Below are 20011 nucleotides of genomic sequence, written 5' to 3' on the forward strand. Positions count from 1 at the left end.
CAAGTAGGGAAAAGGGAGCTGAAAACATTTTCTATTTTGTACCTACTGCTGGAATGCCAAAAAGGAGCTGTGGTCCTGTGAAAACTTAATCTGTTTAAGGCAACATTAACTGATTCTTTGCTGTAGGTAGTGAGGATTTCCCAGTTGAGGGAGAAAAAAACAGAGCACACTGCTTCTCCCTTGCTACTCCTCTTCCTTCTGGCCAGGGCCAGGGCCAAACTTCAGGCAAATGAGAAACGATTTTGTCCAGGTTAGAATGAACAGTCTCCAACAAAGCCCAAGCCTGCCAGCTGACCTGGCTCCCCTCTATTCCCTTTATGATGATCCTTGTGCTGTGGGTCAGAAACCAATTTTTCTTCAATTCTTGCTTTAAGCATTCAGCTTCTCTCTGTACAGAAATTGCCTAATGGGATCCACTGACCAGCTATTTTGGTGCACTCTTTCTTGCAAGCCAACAGCAAGGTCATAAAAAGCCTGCCCTCAGTCACGCATTTAATTGAAAGCTATGACCTGTTTACAAAGACTACTGCAACTACAATTTTAATTAACCTCTGCACTTTCTGCAACCAACAGGTCACCTATTTTATCTATGGACAGAATTAAACAGGTCTCATTCCCATCATAACCTGTCCACCCTCAACCCACACACCTATGAAAACGGCTTAGTTTTATCAGGAGGTGGCACGAGGGGCCAGTCAGACCTGGACTGCTAAAATGACTGCGGTCTAGGTATACGAGTCACAGTTTGACATAAGGGCAATGTTCAATTTCTTATCTACATCTTTTCAGATTCAGCTCTGAAATTGTAAGCCACCTGGATGAAAAACTCCTCAGCTCTAATAAAATTCACCTGATTCAGAGGCAGGAGACATAAAAAGGGTAGAAAGTGTTTGCTTCTTTCCTTCTACTCATTCCTTCAGGGATCAGATGCCGCTGCCTTCTGCTGTCTCCCAGGTCCAGTACTGTTTAATGAGACACATCAGGTACCTATTTCAGCCTCTTTATTAGCCTAGGAAAAAGCAAAAGAAAACCTCTCTCCTTTCTCACATGTTTGTAGGTCCTGATTTTACATTTAAATCACTTCCAGTCTAGTCGATTTACATTACTGTGTGAAGACTGAGTGCTATATACCATTCACCAACCCTGAAACTAAAATACATGCCACTTTTGAGCCATCAAAACACAAAAAGATATCAGTGACTTTTGGGGGGACCCAGTCCAGCTCTCATTAAAATCAAGGGGAATTTTCCAGTCAATTTTGAAGGGGGTTGGATCAGACCTCCCAGAGTGTAAAAATTACAATTTTCATGGTTGGATGATTCCAACATAGCAGATTTGATTCAGCTTTTGAAAATGATACAGTCCTGGACTGCAAATATGAAATTATTATGTAGATAGTCAGATAAGAGACTCTGAAACTTGAACAAAAGATCTCTTCAGACTTTTTCATGCATTTCAAGCAAAATAACTAAATAAGCCACTAAGTGCAGTATTTACTAGAGTGTTTCAGGGAAAATAACTTTTTTTGGCATAGCTAATAATGAATTCAAGTATATGACATTGCTAATTAAAAATGATCATTGCTGTTAACTGCTGTGAGCTGGATGACTTTTAGGCCTCCCTCTGAATGGATCACAAAATTTCTGCCCCAGTGGACACAAACCAGACTTATATCCTGAAGAGGGCCAGTCCATCCCTGCTCCATCACCCTCAAAGAGGACAGAGCTTGTCTCCAGAAATAACATGGTATCTTCTCCCCAGGCTTGGAAGGGGCTCCAGCTCCAGGCTGAGCTTCCCCAGGCAAATGGCTCTGCCCCATATGGGGCAAAAGAGGTGATGGGCAGGGCAGAGCAGCTGCCCAGTGTACCAGGACTGTAAATCCTTTCTTTGGTCTTCTTATTCTTCCCCCTTCTCAGGGGCACTCAGGTATTTCTCCTTTCATCTTGTCCATTTTCACAAACATGTGAGCTGTCCAAGAGGTGCTAAGGCCACCTGAGAGCACATATGGCCTTTCGGTTCAGCTGCATTCCATCAAGGTGAGGAAATAGCTATGACCCAGAAGAGGATTTGGGGGATAGGATGTGAAGGAGAACATCTAGTGGCTTGTTCCAAACCTGATTAGAATTTCTTAGCAAAAGATAAAAGTTCCTTAATCATTCTTCAGGGTTAAGAGGTTCACATTTTACTCCCATGTGCTTTGACCTTCCCTAATTGGCATGCTGTTGGTATTTCACAGCTGAAATATGGATAAGCTGTTCATTATCATCATAGCCATTATTCTCCTGCAAGCCACCAGAAAGAAAAAGTTGCTTCTTTTCATAGGAGACAAGGTCAATCTACTCTATCAGTTGACTAAACCTGAATAATGTATGAACTGTTTTTCACAGCAGGCTTTGTCAGCTGAGAAGGTGATAAGAAATGCATATCCACAAAGATGGCCGGCCAGAAAAGATAATCTACTACTTAGAAATATTTTTACTGTGATGTATTTGCTACCTCTGCTGCAGTATCATCTGAATGAGTGGGCCTTTGCAGATAGAAACCTAACTCTATTATCTCTTTACTTCAGTTCCTTCTCTTTAACAGAGTGGGAGTTATGATGCAGGATATCCCTGACACTGAAGATTGAAGAACAGGGATTTTGTAGCAGGAAATATTTCTTGTGTCTGGTGGCTGGTATCAGAAATATCTGCATTCAATGTCTACGTTTGTTGAGCCTGGGGAAGCGTGTATGGAGAAGTAATAGCTTTCGTTAGGCCACCTAAAACAGTTGAAAACATAGGTGAAGGTCTGGGCACAGGAGTCTTTCTGGAGGTTAGAAGACGAGACCCAATTTCACTGATACTTGTCTTTAGGCCTGCAGAAGTCTTTGTGTGCCAAAAAGCTTGTATGATTTCTCCAACTGCATCACTTTACTCATGTTCTCACCTCTCCTTTCAAACCTTGCTTTAATATGCCCTTAGGGTATCACGACACAACATTACTGCTAATTATATTAACTCACCTCATATAATGAGAATTAATGAGAATTCTGCCATACTGAAGACAGGTCAATAGTACAGCAAAGCACTAAAGACATTCTTAGCATTTCTCATCCTTTTTTTGTTCGATGTTATTTCTATTTAATTCATTAACTTCATCATAGGACATACATGGACCACAAACACATAAATCACTTTCTCATTCTTCCAGTGATAAAGTTTTGTGCTTCTGGCTCTTTTCTAGGAGACGGATTCCATGTCAAATAGTTGTATCACCATTTGTCTATGTCTTTAATTTAAAAAGTAAAGTGAAAATTGTACATTTTTCAGTCATGCTTGCTTCTCCAGATGTACCCTCCATCCAGAATTTGTTAATATCTGTTTCAAAGTGTTTTGACTTAGGAGATATATCAAAATATTTCAGGTTTAATATATTAAAAGCATATTTAACATATTAAGATTTCTTTCTTCCTGTTTTCTCTGCATTGCCCTAAGACCTTAATACAAATTTAAACTTGTTGATTTTGTCAGAGATTTATTACCATAAAGCCCCGTCTACCTATGAAAGTGACTCTACCTATGAAAGTCTGCTACTACTGCATTTGCTTGTGCCCTGGTATCTCTGCAGTTATCCCTCTAGGGCTGATGAGTTTAAGGTCAGCTGAAGGTAAAGTCCTTGAAGGTCATACAACTATAAGTCTGCTTTGAGGATTTGTTTAAATCTTCCCTGAAATTCCATTGTTATCCGTGGTCTTATCCCATGGCTTATGCATGGTCTAAGTGCTACCCTAAAACCATTAGGAGTCATTTCACAAGTGCTGTGTAAATGAAAAACAACTGTAATTCCTGTCTGTATGAATGATAACAACAAATCAGAAATATACTTTAAATGCTTCAGGTCAGACTTGCTAACTCTCTGCTTAACAAGTTTCTCACAATGAGTCATTCATTTTTAGAAGAGGGAAGGCTATGTGACATAGCAAAATGATAAAAGAAGCTTGTTTCCACAGTCTGCAGGATTTACTCATTTTAGATGATTGCCATATTTATAGCTAACTTGATGAAAAAAAAATCTGAAAGAAGCAAGATTTTTCCGGAATATTTGTGGTGGAAGAGATGGGGCAACCAGTGTGAGGTTATGGCCAAAAATAAGGTTGAACCCGTTCCTCAAGTCTTGCCTAGAAAGTTTTTACAAAAATGGTGCTGTTTTCTGTGGTGCTATTATCCATGCCTACGAAGTCTTGAATTTCTTTCAGCGACAACTAGAAATTAAGATCCTTCACTTTGTTGATAAGTCAGGTGACATTATTTAAGCAGCGAGGTTAAGAATTTACATTGGACATACTTGAAGTAAAATGTTGTTATCCATCACTTTTGGTATTGAGACACTTCTTCCTAGCATATTATTAGAAAGTTAAGATCACAATTTAATGCCATAATTTATTTTTAAGAAGTAGAGTAAAATAAATTACTATTTTTGTTCAGGTCAAAAGGAAACTGGAAAAATATTTTTGAATCTCTCTGAAAAACTTTAAGAAAAAGGTTTTTCATTTTGTCTGTAGAAGAGCAAGTTCTTCAGGCAGTTCTTGTAAGGGTGTGTATTGAGACATTTGTGGGAAACAAATGTCTCAATATAATATAATACACATATATGTAGGCTAAGCAGGATAAGACAGTCAAAAGTTACATCAGGTACTTCCAGGGTCTGAATTCATAAACATCCTGATCAAGAAACTTGTAAGTGCCCTTGTTTCCTTCACAGCTTGTATTTCTGAGGGTCTCTGCCACAGAAACCGAATGTCCTGAACAGGAGGAAGACAGAGCTGTTCTAAGAGCCTGGATGGAGTCAGAAGTTTCACATGGAAGTTTTACTTCAGAACTTGGCAACAATTTTTGATTTTCTGTTTTTCACTGAAAAAAAAAAATCTTAGGGTTATCAGCTTTACTTCTTTGGGTAATAATATTTTAAATGAAAAAGAGTATTAGTGTGAAAATGAAAAAGAGTATTATGACCAGCTTTAATGTGATCTTCACCTACAGCACCTAAAGTATTGTTCTCTCCTAAATCTTATACCTGTTACAAGAAGAACAAGTTGCAATGCTGACTGAACAGATTTAAAAAAAAAAAGAGAGAGAGAACAAATGTCCTGCAACACAACAGTTCACCCGTAGTAACAATAATAATAATAATAATAACACCAGAATGTATAAAATAGGGAACAACAAACTAAGCACATGCTTTCCTCAGTGTGGAACATTTCCTATTCTTCTGTGCATTGCTAGTAAGGATACACAACTGTAAAGATGCAAAGAGTGTTTTAGTCATTGTCAGGACTATTAAAGAAATCTTCAGTGACTTGAAGTGAATCAACAGCTTCTTGAGAAGATATCAGCCTATGCAGAATGCTCCAATACACTTATTTCTATTTAGTAAATGCTTGAATGATTTCTGAACCTAGAGAAATCCAAACGTGATTACACGAGAAGTGAAGAACATGATAAGGAGAGCAGATGTTGCTGTGACCAGTGCTCAAAGCTCTAATTGCCAGCTGGCATGCTTTTCTTAATCCACTGGAAATATCAAATTGCTAAACTGAAACAGAGTTCATCTGAGCTCCAGGAATATTGGGTGTGTAGCTCATCATTTCTTGTGGAGTGAAATGCTAACTGTAGGTGTTATTCCTCATTATCTGTGGAACACTGCTAGTTTGAATCCTTGTTAATCAGAAAACCCAAACCTAAATTCAGGAATGACAATATCTTTTTTTTTTTTTTTTCATTATTGCTGCTGCAGACAGCTCTCAAGACTGTTGCCAGAAGTAAAATCTCCTAGACATTAATGGCAGCAGCAGTCTTCCTTTTACAGCGAGGATAGAGGCTGCAGATTTTTGGTCTACCAACAGTGTTGTACAAAACAAATCTGTAAGCCAGCATCTCCAGCAGTTTGCTATGGGTGAAAAAATGGCATTTTTGAGTAGGTATTTTGAAAAAAAAATAAAAAATAATAATAATAATCTTATTACCGTTACAAATTACAGGATACAAGCAAAATCCAGCAGTCTTTCTCAGATTAAGAGATCTAGGTCACATGGAACTCATTCTGGAGCCTCCCAAAAACAGGACAATGATCCTCATCTACTGTGAAAACTAATTGAAGCTAAGATGTAGGCACTGAGACTAACACTTTTCAACTGAGGGCAACCACCAGCAAAGGCACTCTGGGCAAGAAGGATATAACAGCACCATCCTGAGAATTTCTTATAGGTGCACAGAACAGCTTTGCCACAGAAGATGAATTGACTGTCATCCTGAAAGCAAAGGGAACATTTATTATTTTTAAATTGAACACAGGTGCAAAGATGCCAGCGTGGTGCCACAGAAAGTGATAACAACCCCGAGAGAAAGGGGTTGCACAGAATGCAGCTGATTCATACTGGGAGGAAATCTCTGCCTGCTCTCCAGCAGGAGATGAGGAGAGGATGTGGATCAACTTTTGCTGGAAGATGAAACGGAGCATATCCACTCAAAGGCTGCACCCTTTAATTTATGTCTAATTCAATGAACATTTAGAAAGGGAAACTTTTCTATATGATCTAACTTTGAAGTTGGTCCTGCTTTGAATTTGTGGTTGGACTAGATGACCTCCAGAGTTCCCTGCCAACCTATTTTTTTCCTATGATTTTGTACTTAACTACATGTAGATTTTTTTTGTCAAATATTTTTCCTCTTTCAATACACCTATAAAATTCTGCCTGAAGCCCTCAGAAAGAGAGCAGTCATTTTTGCACAGCCAGCATCCCCCACGAGGGAGGCCACTGAGTGGGTTGAGTTTGCTACCTGAAATACCTCTCAGAAATAGACAAGTTTTTTTCTTGTGCAATTACAGCTGCTATAAGTGATTATTTGGTTTGTGAGGAAAAAAAAATCACCACAAACAAACTTAGAGAAATTTTGCACAGAGTTAAAATAGAGTTTATTCTTACTAAACTGATACAGACAGAAATAAGTTGCTTGGGAGAGATAGTACAAGTTGAGCCCAATAAAACAAATGACTTCCCCCGCCAGCCTACTTCCAGAAACAAGGAAAGGGAGTTAAAATTAGTTATAAAGGTGAATCATGAGAAATGTGTGACTGATCTAGCTGCTTCTGCCATGAGCTAGTGACACCCTGGAGTCAGGTCCCTCAGCTGGGCAGATGTGGGACCTGGCTTAAGACACTGCAGCTTCCCTGTGAGCGCTGGTCTGTGGTTTAATCTCTCCAGAATCTGGGCATCAAAAAGGTTTTAGGCTTCCAGAACTGACAACTAGCCAATACAGTTTAGAAAGGCCATGGATATATAGAAGATCTGTGCTGAACAAACCTGTCTTTAAATATCTTGCTTTAACACACTCCTAGTCCTGAAAATACATACACGGGGCTGTTTTTGTTTCTTTTTCATTGTAATACAAACCTGAGGATGGTATTTGTACACAACTTAAGCACAGAAAAGTTTGTTGAAAAAGTTTAAATAAATGCCATTCTGAATAGCAAATAAATAAAACCAAAAAGCAAATAAAACATTAGGTAGCAGTCTGACAGTAGGTGAGATGTGAACAGAAATTGTGAGAGCCATTGCTGAGGGTAAAAGCCTGAACAAAATAGCTAAGGCTTTTAGCACTAGATTACCAAGCCAGCTTGTTCCTAACATCTATTATGAATTGATGGCAGAAGTTTTATTATGACAAATGATTTTCTTAGAGACACTAGATAATGATCTGTAATCTGGGACAAAACATAATGTGGAGAAGGGCATGCAAAAATGCTGTAAATATCTGTGTTCCAGTATATAAATATTTATAAGCTGGAAAAAATGTAGCTCAATGCATCATCCTATTCACAGGTGTATTATAACACTGCATTCTTCATGAAACAACAGAAATACACTGTCACTACCTCAGCCTATATATTTATACTATAACAAAACAGTAGTAAAGCATGTATAAAAGTAAATTGAAGCTGTTCTGCACATCTTCAGAGAAGGCGACCAGTACCAATTTAAATTAATTTTGCAGAAACAGACATTTCATGACAGCCACATTTCTCAGGTCCAGCAGGAAATTTTTATTCAAAGAAAGTAGCAAAACATCCCAGGTAGCTACTAAGACCTGCAAACTATCTTAAATCAGGTAGAAAAGTGCCCTGGGTTGTGTCCCCCGACTTGATTGTGCGTGAAACAAGGGGCTTTTCTGGGGTGACCTGCTTTGAGAAGAATATCATCTTGGGCTGGACCCAGTCATCTGCCAAAATTCATGTTTATTCAAAATGCATGTGGAAAACCCTACTGATCTCTTCCTCAGCTCTTCAATGACTACTCCATTGGTTAGGTTATGGGCTTTCTCTTTCTCATCTATCAAATATTTAACCATGCACACAAAGTGTAAGAACCCCAGCAAGAGGCAAAGACTAAAAGCGAGTGGGCCAGCAATTAGAGGGCTCATCTGAAATGGCAGAAGGTAGCTGGCTCTTTCTTTCCCCAGGAATATCTAGTCATTTATTCAACACAGCATTGGCCCTAGCTTGGAATGTAAGGGTTGGTGATCTGGACATGAGCATTCATAACTCATTAAACAATATTTTCGTATTTCTAATATTAAAATAATGTACAACCTCAGCTCTATTTCATATCAGTCTTTTTATCCTCTTGCATAACTGGTTCTGTAGGAGGTAATCTTGCAGCTAGTCATAGCACTATATGTAAACACATAGACACGCACTCACAAGCATGTCTTCAGAGAGCTCAGTCCTTCTCTACAGAACATTTATCTTACTTAACCAGGAGATAATTGATTACTTCTGTTGCTTTTTTCACAGAAACCAGGACATTCATTAAACAGTAGTCTGGGTGTATAATCGTCAGGAAATAGCTGGTTATGCCTTTATGGATGATGATCCTGGCATGTCACATTACTATGTGAAGTAGCCTGTTTATCATTATACCTTATAGTACTTCATTCTTTCTTTGTTCTTTTTTTCTTTTTTTTTTTTGGTTAAAAAAAATAAAAATAAAAATCTGTTGATTGAGAAAATTTAACTGATCTTCTAAAGTGAAATTCAACATCCTGTGCAAATATTTTATTGATCTGAAAACTTTTACAGCATTCTATTCTTCGGCACTACATATTATTCTTGTTTCACTGCATATGCGTTTCCTTATCTATGGCAGTATATAATTCGGGATGAATTTCTCTCATTTGATTGCCCATGACCAGGAAGACGTGTTTTCTTCTTGATGTGGAACTCTTTAACACCAGCAGATGCTGCAGTCAGGAGTACACCATGTCTCTCAGTAACTGAGATCTGCAGTGGCTGGTATTTCCCACTGGCTATGTAGGAAACGCATTGTTTTTCACTTTCTGAAAGTGTTGTGTTCTCTTTTCTGTAACTTCTTTTAAAATTATTTTTGATTGAGTAATACAGAAAAGGGGATAACAATTAACGTTTACAGAAAGAAGTAATAGAAATGGATTGATCCTAACAGAGAAACTGTGGCAGTCCCAATAACTCTCTGGTTTCCTGCAGGGTACACGGCAGGAAAACTGAAACGCTTGATGGGGGAGAATAAAAGAGTTTGTCTTGGCACCACAGAACTCCATGAATCACCTTTTTGAAGGAAAAGAAGCTGAAACTTTAACTTTTAGTGCATTTAACAATGCAAGTGACAGATTCTTGTACTGCATGTGAAAAATGAACTGGGGACATTAAAATACCATTACCTCTTTGATTTCCTCCACCTGCTGCTCCACATGAAGCCTGTTCTAGACAGCCAGTGACTGACTGCATTTCAGGAAACACAGCTTTCCTTTCCTCCTACTCTGATCTCTCGGAGCGTTTATTAACAGCTTACATTTTTTTGGAGCACCTTTTGTGGGAGTGGTATCTTTTCTCTGGACTGAAACCAAACCCTGTTCCTTCTGTGATTTTTCCTTTCTGCAGTGGCCTCCACATATTTTGCCCTTCCTACCCACTGCAGAGGTCCTCAGAGTCTCATTCTTGGTCTCATTCTTTATCACTTTATTCTCCAGAGTAACTTTACTCAGGGTTTTACACAGGGATATTGTGTCAATGTGGATACGTTATATGTCTCCCTCAGCTCACTTTGGTAACCACTTTCATTTATCAGCCTGTCTTGGTTCTTTCACCCATAGCATCACTGTGACTTCCTACTCTTCAATATTTCAATTACAAAATCACCTAGCCAGGTAAAAATATACAAATGCCTGCAAGTCCCAGCCTGGGCTCTGACAGCAGTTCAAGTTTGGTGAGACTGCTCCTCAGGTCTTTAACTTGAGCTAAAGTCTCTATAATAAGTTATATTAACAATAACTTTGGCAGTTCCTTGCTTTCTCGTGAGGTGATATATCAAAAGTCAGAAGTGTGAGTGATTTGAAAGGTGTAGACAAAAACTGAGGTTCAATGGCACAGCGTGTGATGCCAGGGCAACTCAAAGAAGTGGAAAGACTGGTCAGCCCCCTGGGCCCCGAAACACAGTCAGAGGAGTTTCAGGAAATGATGTCTCACAAACCTGCACATTGTCTAGAACAAAGTGCAAAACAAGGTAGTTAAGAAACCAAGATAAGGAAAAGAAAACCAGATAACTAACATTTAATCAGACTGTGGCTGACTTTTCCGATACCAATTCAGAGCTGAACCATTGAAGTGTTTTTTTGTTTGTTTTCATTTAATTTCTTCTCATTTTATGGAAAACTCCACAAAATGGGGTTCATTAGCAAGAACAAAACTTTGCAGTAGTTCCTGGTGAGTTTTTGAAATCACAAGCAATTTCAAAATCAGGGTTGAAGTCTGCTGTCACTCCAGTTCACGACTGAAGAATACACTGGAGAGTCAGCCCATTGGTCTTAAAGCCTACAATTTCGGTGAACCAGTATGAATTTGGTATTCCTGGAATGACTGTAGTCTCAGATGAAATGCTTTTATGTTATGTTTGCAGTGTAAATATTTTAAAAAAATAAAATAAAACATTCAGTGTTTCCAACCCCTTTTGCTGAAGAAGCACAAACACAGAAAGGGCACAGAAGTATGTGGATCAAAGAAGACACTTTTTATTCAGATATTTCACATTACATGCATACTTCTCAGCCCTGAGTATTAGGTGGGGGACATTTTCTGTCAGCTGGATTTTTTTTTTTCATAATTTCATGTATTCTCTTACTCCGTCTTCCAAAAGCATCTTGTGAAAAAATATGAGAGAGGTAGAAAGAGAGCTGGAAAACCAGTGAGCCAGTCCCCTGGTGACTAAGGCAGGCTTTTATCTAAGACACAGGATGTCCAGTTTGACGTTCACCTTTCACACCAGGCACAGCATGGATGGAAAACTATCTGGAGGGTCAGACACAACTCCAAAAGATTGTTTATCAGCTTTTCTTTCCACTGTGCTGATCATTTCTGTGCTTCTTTTTCCACTGCTATCAAAACTCCTTGATATTGTAAAGCATTTCAGTGGAACCTATTAGATTAAGGAAAGAGGGACTGATTCTTCGTGAGGATGGGTGTTTTTTTCCCAGAAATAGCAGTGTTTAATGACAGAAACATAATTATTTTATACATGATGTAGCAATGCTGTTTACATACAAGCAACATCAGTGCTCATTCTCCCTCCTATATCTGATGCAGGTTTTTCCCTCTGGCAAATGTGAGGCATGAGGTTAGACTCCTAGCTTAATGAGGTGAATTATTGCACAATCCTGGAAACTTCAGTTGCAGCAGGGCCCTTGGGATCATCCACATAAAGCATACGGGGTATGCAGAAAACTCCGCGGCATCTCACAATGCAGTGAAGGACTGATGCCTGTTAGATCCACCCTACAGCTCCTGAGACAGACATAAGATCCAGGTGAAGCTTGTTCCTGTTGCTTAGGTTTTCACAGGAAATCAGCTATTTTCTGCAGAAGAAATCTCATGGAGTCTGTCTACAGTATTCCTCCCTGCATCCTGAAAGCTGTGTGAGGGCCACGTGTAACATTTATAGCCAACACTCACTTGGGATTAGCTTGTGTTACCTCAGGGACTGTTGATTATAGTATTGTATTTCTCTTTCTGTTGTCCCAAGGGGAATTCTGTATTTAAATCAGTGTGTCATTGGGTTGTTTTCTTTTAATCGTTTACATATTCTGATGATCAAAGTAGTTTTCAAATGAATTTCAATTCAGCAGTGGTTGGAAAAAGTCTACTGTTGTGAAATAATTCATTACAGAGCTGAATTCTTAACTGTCCTTGTACTCATCTATATGCCTTCCAACATAGCCTTCAGCCAAGATTTGGGAGGTAGAAATCTTGTGAGCAAGAGGTCTGGTGGGATAAGTAATGAATTTGGAGGAAGAATAATTTAAAATTAGACTGGTTTTGAAGAAAGTGAGGTAGGAAAAGGCTGGGACTTAGCCAGCCCTTGTTACTTCAGGTCATGCTAGCTCTGCCCTTTGACAAGCACTACATGGAAGGTGGGTGACCTGTCATCCCACACGGGAACACAATCAGGGAACAGGATTACAGGATTACAGGGGCAGGCCCAGGGCTTGTTAAGGACTGATGTCTTCAAAGATGAGGACAGTGAAGAGAAATGCATGAGCTCTGGGAACCTCTGCAAGCTCGGGAATAATAAAAGTCCATAGATCTATCTGGGTTTGTCAAGAGATGTTGTCAAGTTTTGGCATGAGGAGGGCAGTTATGAAAATCCTGACCCATTATTTCTTTGGCTACGTTGCCTTTGACCTTAATGGGATCATGATTTCATTCCTAGATTTTATGGTGAGGGGGAAGCAGCAGTGAGGATGACTGTTCCTCATCTGCAGACCATCATCTCTTTATAATGGCTTCATTCATCTTTCTACATAAGTCATTTGGTTTGTGCATTTCTTAATATTCCTAGGATTTGGGGAAGGAGGTGGCAGAGGGAAAGGGGTTCCAAACTCCCATGTGAGAATTCATATTCCATAAAGAACAAGTCTTATGAGAAGTTGTTGGATGAGTTTGACCTTTCACACTGTAACATCTTTAATTCAGATCCTGTGCAAGGTTTAGCTGCTGGTGCTTCAACAACCTAAGCCTTTTCAATTTATTCTAGCTCAGTTTAAGTTAGCATTTACTATCTTTCTTGAGTTATCCTGTGTCTGTTACTGTACATTTTACAACAGATGAGCAAAAATACCATCCACGTTTACAGTGGACTAAGAAGCTGTTATTTCAAGCCTGTAAATTGTTTAAAGTGTGACTGCTCCCTGTTTGTTAACTTACTCTTGAAAATAACTGAATAATCTTGTATTATTAATTGTTATTGACACAACAGACAATAGATTTTGCTTGCTGCTTTCTGTCATATATATATCACTCAGGCAATCTTGATCCCACTAAGAATAAATTCTGAAGTGCACTGTAAACACTGTTAAAATCCCTTTATGTAGTGCGGTCTTTTTACAACATTGTGGTGATGGTCTAGTTTGTCATTCTGCATCATCTCACAGGGTTCACTAATATGGCGCGCTCGTAGTACTCCCTCTTTACATTTTTATTTTAATAACACAACATTCAGCCATGTGTTTGGAGAAATAATAATACCTAGAGTCACTGGGGATGGCCATAATCCAGCCGACAGCCCAAGCATTTTGGAGCTGCGGCTTGGAGCGGTGTTGATATTGCTGACCGCTATGATGGACTATTCCCATTAGAGGCCACTGCAGCTGGATGCAATTTAAAGAAGCCCTGGGGGGGTGCTCTAAGCTTACAGCCCCTGCAATTCTTGAGGATAAGGAAAGCAAAAAGGTGGTTTGAAGCCATATGTTTCTCAGCTGTCCCCCTTTCCCCCAGCACTCCCCAGCATGCCAGGCACACACTCCTCAACTGACAAGCCAAGGTTTGACACAGCCAAGAATTTGGCTAAGTATAGGGAAAAAAACAATGGATTTGAACTTAATATATGCTGAGTAAAATGTCCAGATTCCCTACAGCCATATCTCTTGTTACTAAAACAGAGTGTGCAAAAGCCATGTGATTATCCATGAGCCCAGGGAAAGGCAGTCATACAAAACTGACATTATTGTTTAATAGTGGGTACAAATGACTAAGCAGGAGGAAATTGTGTTAAAACAGAACATCCTTATTTAGTTTAACATAAAAGCAGACCAGCATTAGACATGGCTAAATCAGACTTTTCAAAGCACCAAAAACTCCTTACGAGGGACAGGACTTGCCTAGTAGCTTGAAGTTTGGTGCACTTTTTTGGCTATTGGATGCTAACAAACGCAGCTGTTGAAAACTATCTGCTGGCATGAAATGATGAAGACCAAGACTTAAATCCCTTGCATTACAGAGCAGAGGTGTAAGACCATCTCCCAGTGTAGCTGCCTATGACATACTCCTTTTTGGCTTGAGTTTTTATTATTCCTGCAATTATTTGCATTTTTAAATTCTATGGGAGAATGGTTAGCAGAAGCACAAAACTTTTATTTGACAAGTTAGGCTTGGTTTAGGCCACAATTTACAGCTTTCAAAATTAACAACCTCATCTTCTTTGTTTGTAGTAATAAACAAAAATAAACAGGGTAGAAGGATATTTCCTCTGATAAAAAACAGTCTCACCCTACATATACATATTTTCATATACTATATTCCAGATTAAAGTTTCATATTATGTTTGTAACCCCACCTGCAAAATTCTTGTCTTTAAAGCTAGAGTTGGAAAAAAGGAGGAGAGGAAAGGAAAAGAGTTTTTTCCTTGAAGATTTGCTAACACTGCTGCATTAATGATACGTACTTCTGAAATATTTGACAAGGTTGTGTGGTGTGGATGGATTATTGGCACCACATGGAGAACTGGAGTGCTTCAGGGAAACTGTTGTGATAATCCTTCTCTTCAAACAAGGCTGATGTATTCAAACCAGCCTACAGAAAAAAATAAAAAGAAAAAAAGAAAAGGAAAAAAATAAATTAGCAATCATACAGACAGATATATAGGCAAGTAAGTAGCCAGGCAATAAATAAAAAAATCTGCAACAATCTGCAGTGATAGAAGCCCCTGAATGTATCCCCAAAGCTGTCAGTCAGCCCCACCACTTGGACAGCCATTCAAGATCTTGTTGTCTTATTCAAGACTCCCCAGCAATCTTTTGTTTGCTTTTGGTTTTGCTCTTTCATATAACCTCTCCCATACACCTGCTCCCCTTGATTCAGTTTTCTGGACTTTATTAGGATTTCTTCCTTGCTTATAGCCTCACCATCCTTCTCAGCTGGGACTTCTCCTCCCGCACCTTTCTGCAGATCCTCCTGCTGAAGTCTGTTCCTCCCCAGCAGCTGCTGCTGCTTGCATATCATTCACTCTCAAATCTGTACTTGGGCATCATTGGCCAGCTGTCAACAGTCGGGTAGCTCTGTCCTCTGGTCCCAGTACCACCAATGGCGCTGCTTCTGTGGAGAATGTGCAAGTGCTAAACTCAGCAAAAATGATGTTGAGCAAAACCAAGGCTACTGCAGTAAGAAAACTCTAAGGTTGCTTGTGTGGCAGCACTGGGAGAAAGAAGCCACCAGAGAAGCAGGAATCATTATTCTTCCCCAAACCCTTCAAGAACAATTTATGCCTTAAGATCTATGGCAGATATTCTGTCACAAGAAGAGAAATGGTCTGTGCATTCAACAGATAACACACATTGGACAGGGAGCTCACCAGCATGCAGCCAAGATATTTTGTACAGAAATGAGCCTAAAATATTCGTGGAGGTATAATTCTTGCTTTTTCATCCAAGTCAACACATGATGTTGACCATATTCAATCAAAGCAGAAGTGAAATTAATACATGCTATTTTTTCTGAATGTCTAATACTATATATTTCAGATTACATTGTAGAAATTCTCTTATTCCATAATGACTGCAAATATAAACATTTATGCTTCTGAGATTCTAGTTTTGTTCTTTCTCTAGTCCTGAAAGGAATATCATAGAATCTCTGAGAAGGGTTATTAATCCACTAAATTAATGAACTTTCCAATTCCCAAGTCATTCTGGCAAAATGTTGCAACATACTGAATAAACAATAAGGTGTAATCTTCCAAATATGCAGTGTTGTTGTTCTCTTACTGCATTTTTTTATGCCATGCATTTAATAATATGTATGATCTTTGATGGTAGCACAAACAGTCGAAGAGAAATCAAGAAGGCAGGCTCCTCAAGTACATTTCAGGTGTCTCACCTCTATTTTGTTAACAGATACAATAGCTCTTCTCACTTTTTTTTTTTTCCTATCAGATTTTCTCCCCCTGTTGAGCTCTGAAGTCTGAATAATATAGAGTTTAGAGTCATTGTTGCTGGTAAACGCCTGATAATTGAACATTGTTCTCTGGAGAAAAATTGCAAAAGACAAAAACTACTTTCTAAGTATCTTTTGACCTGTATTTGGTCAACAAGCACTCCCAGGAGATAAGCAGAATGTCTTAAAATATATACAGACCTATAGAACTATCTGAAGAAATGCATATAGCAGTAAATATAAATTCACTTAAACCATTTATTTTGACATATATACAGATTTGGCTTGTTATACATCTACCCATAGGAAGTAATGGAAATGATGAGGTTATCTATCACCCAACACTCATGCTTTGCAAATTTACAAATGTGTACTAAGGTGATGTCAAGCTTTGACCAAGTTTCAACTGAATAGATGCCAATTAATGGTTTTGAGTAGAAGCCATATAAAACTTGATGGCTTGAACTGAATTTGGAGGGTCACCAAAAGCATAACAATATCTAAACCAGTAATAATTTAACTGAAGCCAATGAAGTTCCACCCATGTAAGGCAGAGAACTGAAATCCGACCAAAGGGTGGTAAATGTCTACAGGCTAAAAAGAAGAAAAAGAGGCACAGCCCTTCTCTTTCCATGGGCCAACATAGCAAAGCCTGTGTAGCTGTAGTTAATACTTTCACCTGTCAACATGTTCCTCACTTATTCCTCATTTCCATTCATTTCCACTTCTTTATAGGAGTTTATGGAAATGTCAGGATGTGTTCTTACAGGAAGGATGGTGTCATCTTCACATTTCCTGAGAGGTATTTTTAATAAAAAAGTCTTCTGGTCCACTCTGAATAATTCTGTTCTTTTTGTCTGCCTTCTGGAAGACAGAGAGGTGACTGGAAAGAAAGCTTTTACCTCTAGCTTACAGCTTCTAATTCAGCTCAGCTCAGTAGCAAGTAAACACTCGGTAGTAATGTGACAGCCCGTGTCAACCAAGTTAGCAGCCTGCATAAAGCTTTTGTATGGAAAAAAGATATTATTTTATGGAAATCATTGTCAAGAAATGCATCTTAGATGACAAACACTTTCTGGGAAAATGGATGTTTATTTTGGAAGTAACATTTGAGTGTATTTAGAAGTGAAATCTCTCAGTATATAACACAAAAATATAAACATAGTAAGATGATACTTAGGAGTGGAGGAACAATTTTATAATCAAATCTGAACACCCAATTCGTTGTGTCAAGCAATTTGCTTTGAACCTTAGTAATGCTGGTAAAACAAGCGTCAGATAAAAAACATTTTGGTAGACTGCATAACAAAGACCCTACAAACAGCAACGAAAAGGCGCACAACAAACTTTAGACTTATGTTTAATCTCTCCTACTATAATTTAACTGTGTTACTTCCTGCCTTTCCTCCTCATTCTTCACAGAATAAGCATGACTCTGCGGTTAATATTACAGGATCATAGAATTCCAGACTGCTATAGGTGTCATATATATATTATATAATATATATTATATATTTTACCAAATGCAGACATGGACTTATATATATATATATATTCTTATATATATATAAAAGTCCATGTCTGCATTTGGCAAAATATAATTGCACTCCAGATATTTATCTTTTGCTGTGTTTTGATTGTTTAATGTTATTCTAAGCTAAAACTTTTCCCACCACTCAAAACAATCCAGCTTTGCATTTTTATTGGCTGCTATTTGAATAAATGACTATTGAAAAAAAAATCATTTGAAAGATTATGTGATTCTTTTTCAGAGCTCTGTGGGCCAGAGATTTTTATTTTTCATTTTTGGAAGTATTCATTTAATTTATTGGTTGTGAAACTTCCAGGCTAGAGACAGAAGAAAATAAATCCTTCATTCACTCCCCGAAACATGTGCAGCGTGCCCTCTGGACCACCCTCAGCCGCAGCCCTTCAGTAGCAAGCATGAAGCTTGCAATTCCTCTGTCTTATCAAGGTCATTTCTTCAAGAGGAAGGAGGGCAAGAGCTGAAGTGATTTCCAGATTTTTCACAGGGCAGGAGGTGCTGTCACCTTTGTCATCTCAAAGCAAGTTCAGATACTCTTTCTGCTAACATCCCAGCTTGCAAGCCTCCCCTTCTTGTTCAAGGACACATGCTGCTTGAGAAAAGCAGAAGCTCCATATCCCATGTCAGCTGTAAGCAAGGGGACTTCTCACTGTGACCCAGCCTGAAAACCCACTGGTTTATTTTTGTTTCACAGGTGGTACACCACAGGCCAGGCCAGGCCCAGCTGGACACCCTGGGCCCTCCCTGGGGAGGAGGTGCCAGCCTGGAGGCAGCAGCAATCACTGTTGCAGGGCCTTCCCCAGTTCTACCAAAAGTTGCTCTGACAAAGCCTACAGCTTCTGTTTCTCCTGCATGAAGGGCTAAGGCTCAGCTCAAAGTTCAAACAAGCTTGCTTTAAGACCACATCCCTACCTGGTTCTCCCCTTCCCCAGGGCCAAATGACCTTCCTTTCAGTACACGAGACAGTGGAAGGGCCACAGGAAGCCCTGAGGTCTTCAGTGTACTCTGCTGCCATTTGGGTTTGAGAAACCCCTTGCTGTTCTTGCTGCCTGTCACCATGGTGAGCTAGTACACTGAGACACAGAGTGTTAGCCTGGTCTAACATCTTCCCCAGCAATGAAGGAAAATGAAACCAAACACGGGGTGGATAAGTCTTTTGCACCAAGGCCACACTTCCAACAAAGGACAAACAGAACCTTTCCATGTTTGTCCTTCATGTAGTAGCACAGTTCAACTCAGGGAATGAGTTGAACACTTTGAATTTGGCCTGCGAATTTTTGTATTGGTTTCTGTCAGCTCTGCACTTGGCATTTTAATCTTGGGCATCAGTGGTCTGAGATACAATTTTCCTTGTAACTGAAAAAAAAAGAAAGAAACTGAACGGGCACCTTGCATACGGCCATCTTTTTATGGGCAAGAGAAAAGAAGGCAGAAGGACAGACTAGTGACAGTTCAAGAACATGAGACAAGCTAACTTTTCACAGACTTCCATCCTGACCTGTTTGCTATGTTAAATCCCCCTCCTCTGCTCTGCTGTGAGCTGTTAATACTCCAAACGCTGTTAGAAGGCTATCTGGATCCCTGTGGAAGCAGATAAGAGGTAAACATGTGGGGCTCCATGCAGCGGTGGAAGCTTGAAGGAAAAGAAAAAATGAGAGAAGAAAAATGAACAAAATATTTTAAGTCAATGAAGTGAAAGAATAGCAACTTTTCCCCTATTGAGTTGTATATCAGTACAGACTCCTTTCCTCAGGGAAGGAAATGTTGAATGAGAAAGGAATGAGGTATAGCTTTAATCAGCTATTTTATGCTAACAGCGCCTAATCTGAGATGAACATTAGTAAGGGTTTGGCACCCTTCTCAGGTACCTGAGGCACCAGGCTAAGCAACGTGCCTAAACCATGTAAGAGCAGCCTGCTGGCACATTCTTGTTTATTATTCTCTAAAGAGAAGATCACAGAGAGAAGAAGAGAGGGGAAGAGGAGAGTTTCTTGGGTACATCGAGCAGAGACTTTGCTGCAGAACTGCTCCAGCTTACGTGAGCAGTCTCCCCCAGCTCAAAGCGAGAATCAGAGCCTGTGCATGCTCATTTTGCAGGTTTATGTTCTGATGAGACGTGGGGCGATGACTGACACTGCGCTGCCAGTCCCAGCATGCGGGGCAGGGAACATGCCCAGCACTCTCCTCTGGCAT

At 39.4% G+C, this 20011-nt stretch overlaps 1 long non-coding RNA gene across 1 annotated transcript; it reads left to right on the plus strand.

The window, feature by feature from the left end:
• Positions 1 to 911: 911 nt before the first annotated feature.
• On the plus strand, positions 912 to 5494 carry LOC310898941. Its single transcript, XR_014583867.1, has 2 exons — positions 912 to 983; positions 4744 to 5494. It is a non-coding gene; the product is annotated as an uncharacterized lncRNA (long non-coding RNA).
• Positions 5495 to 20011: the final 14517 nt, after the last annotated feature.

Source organism: Anser anser (assembly GCF_964211835.1).
Source record: "Anser anser genome assembly, chromosome: 4".
Lineage (NCBI taxonomy): Eukaryota > Metazoa > Chordata > Aves > Anseriformes > Anatidae > Anser > Anser anser.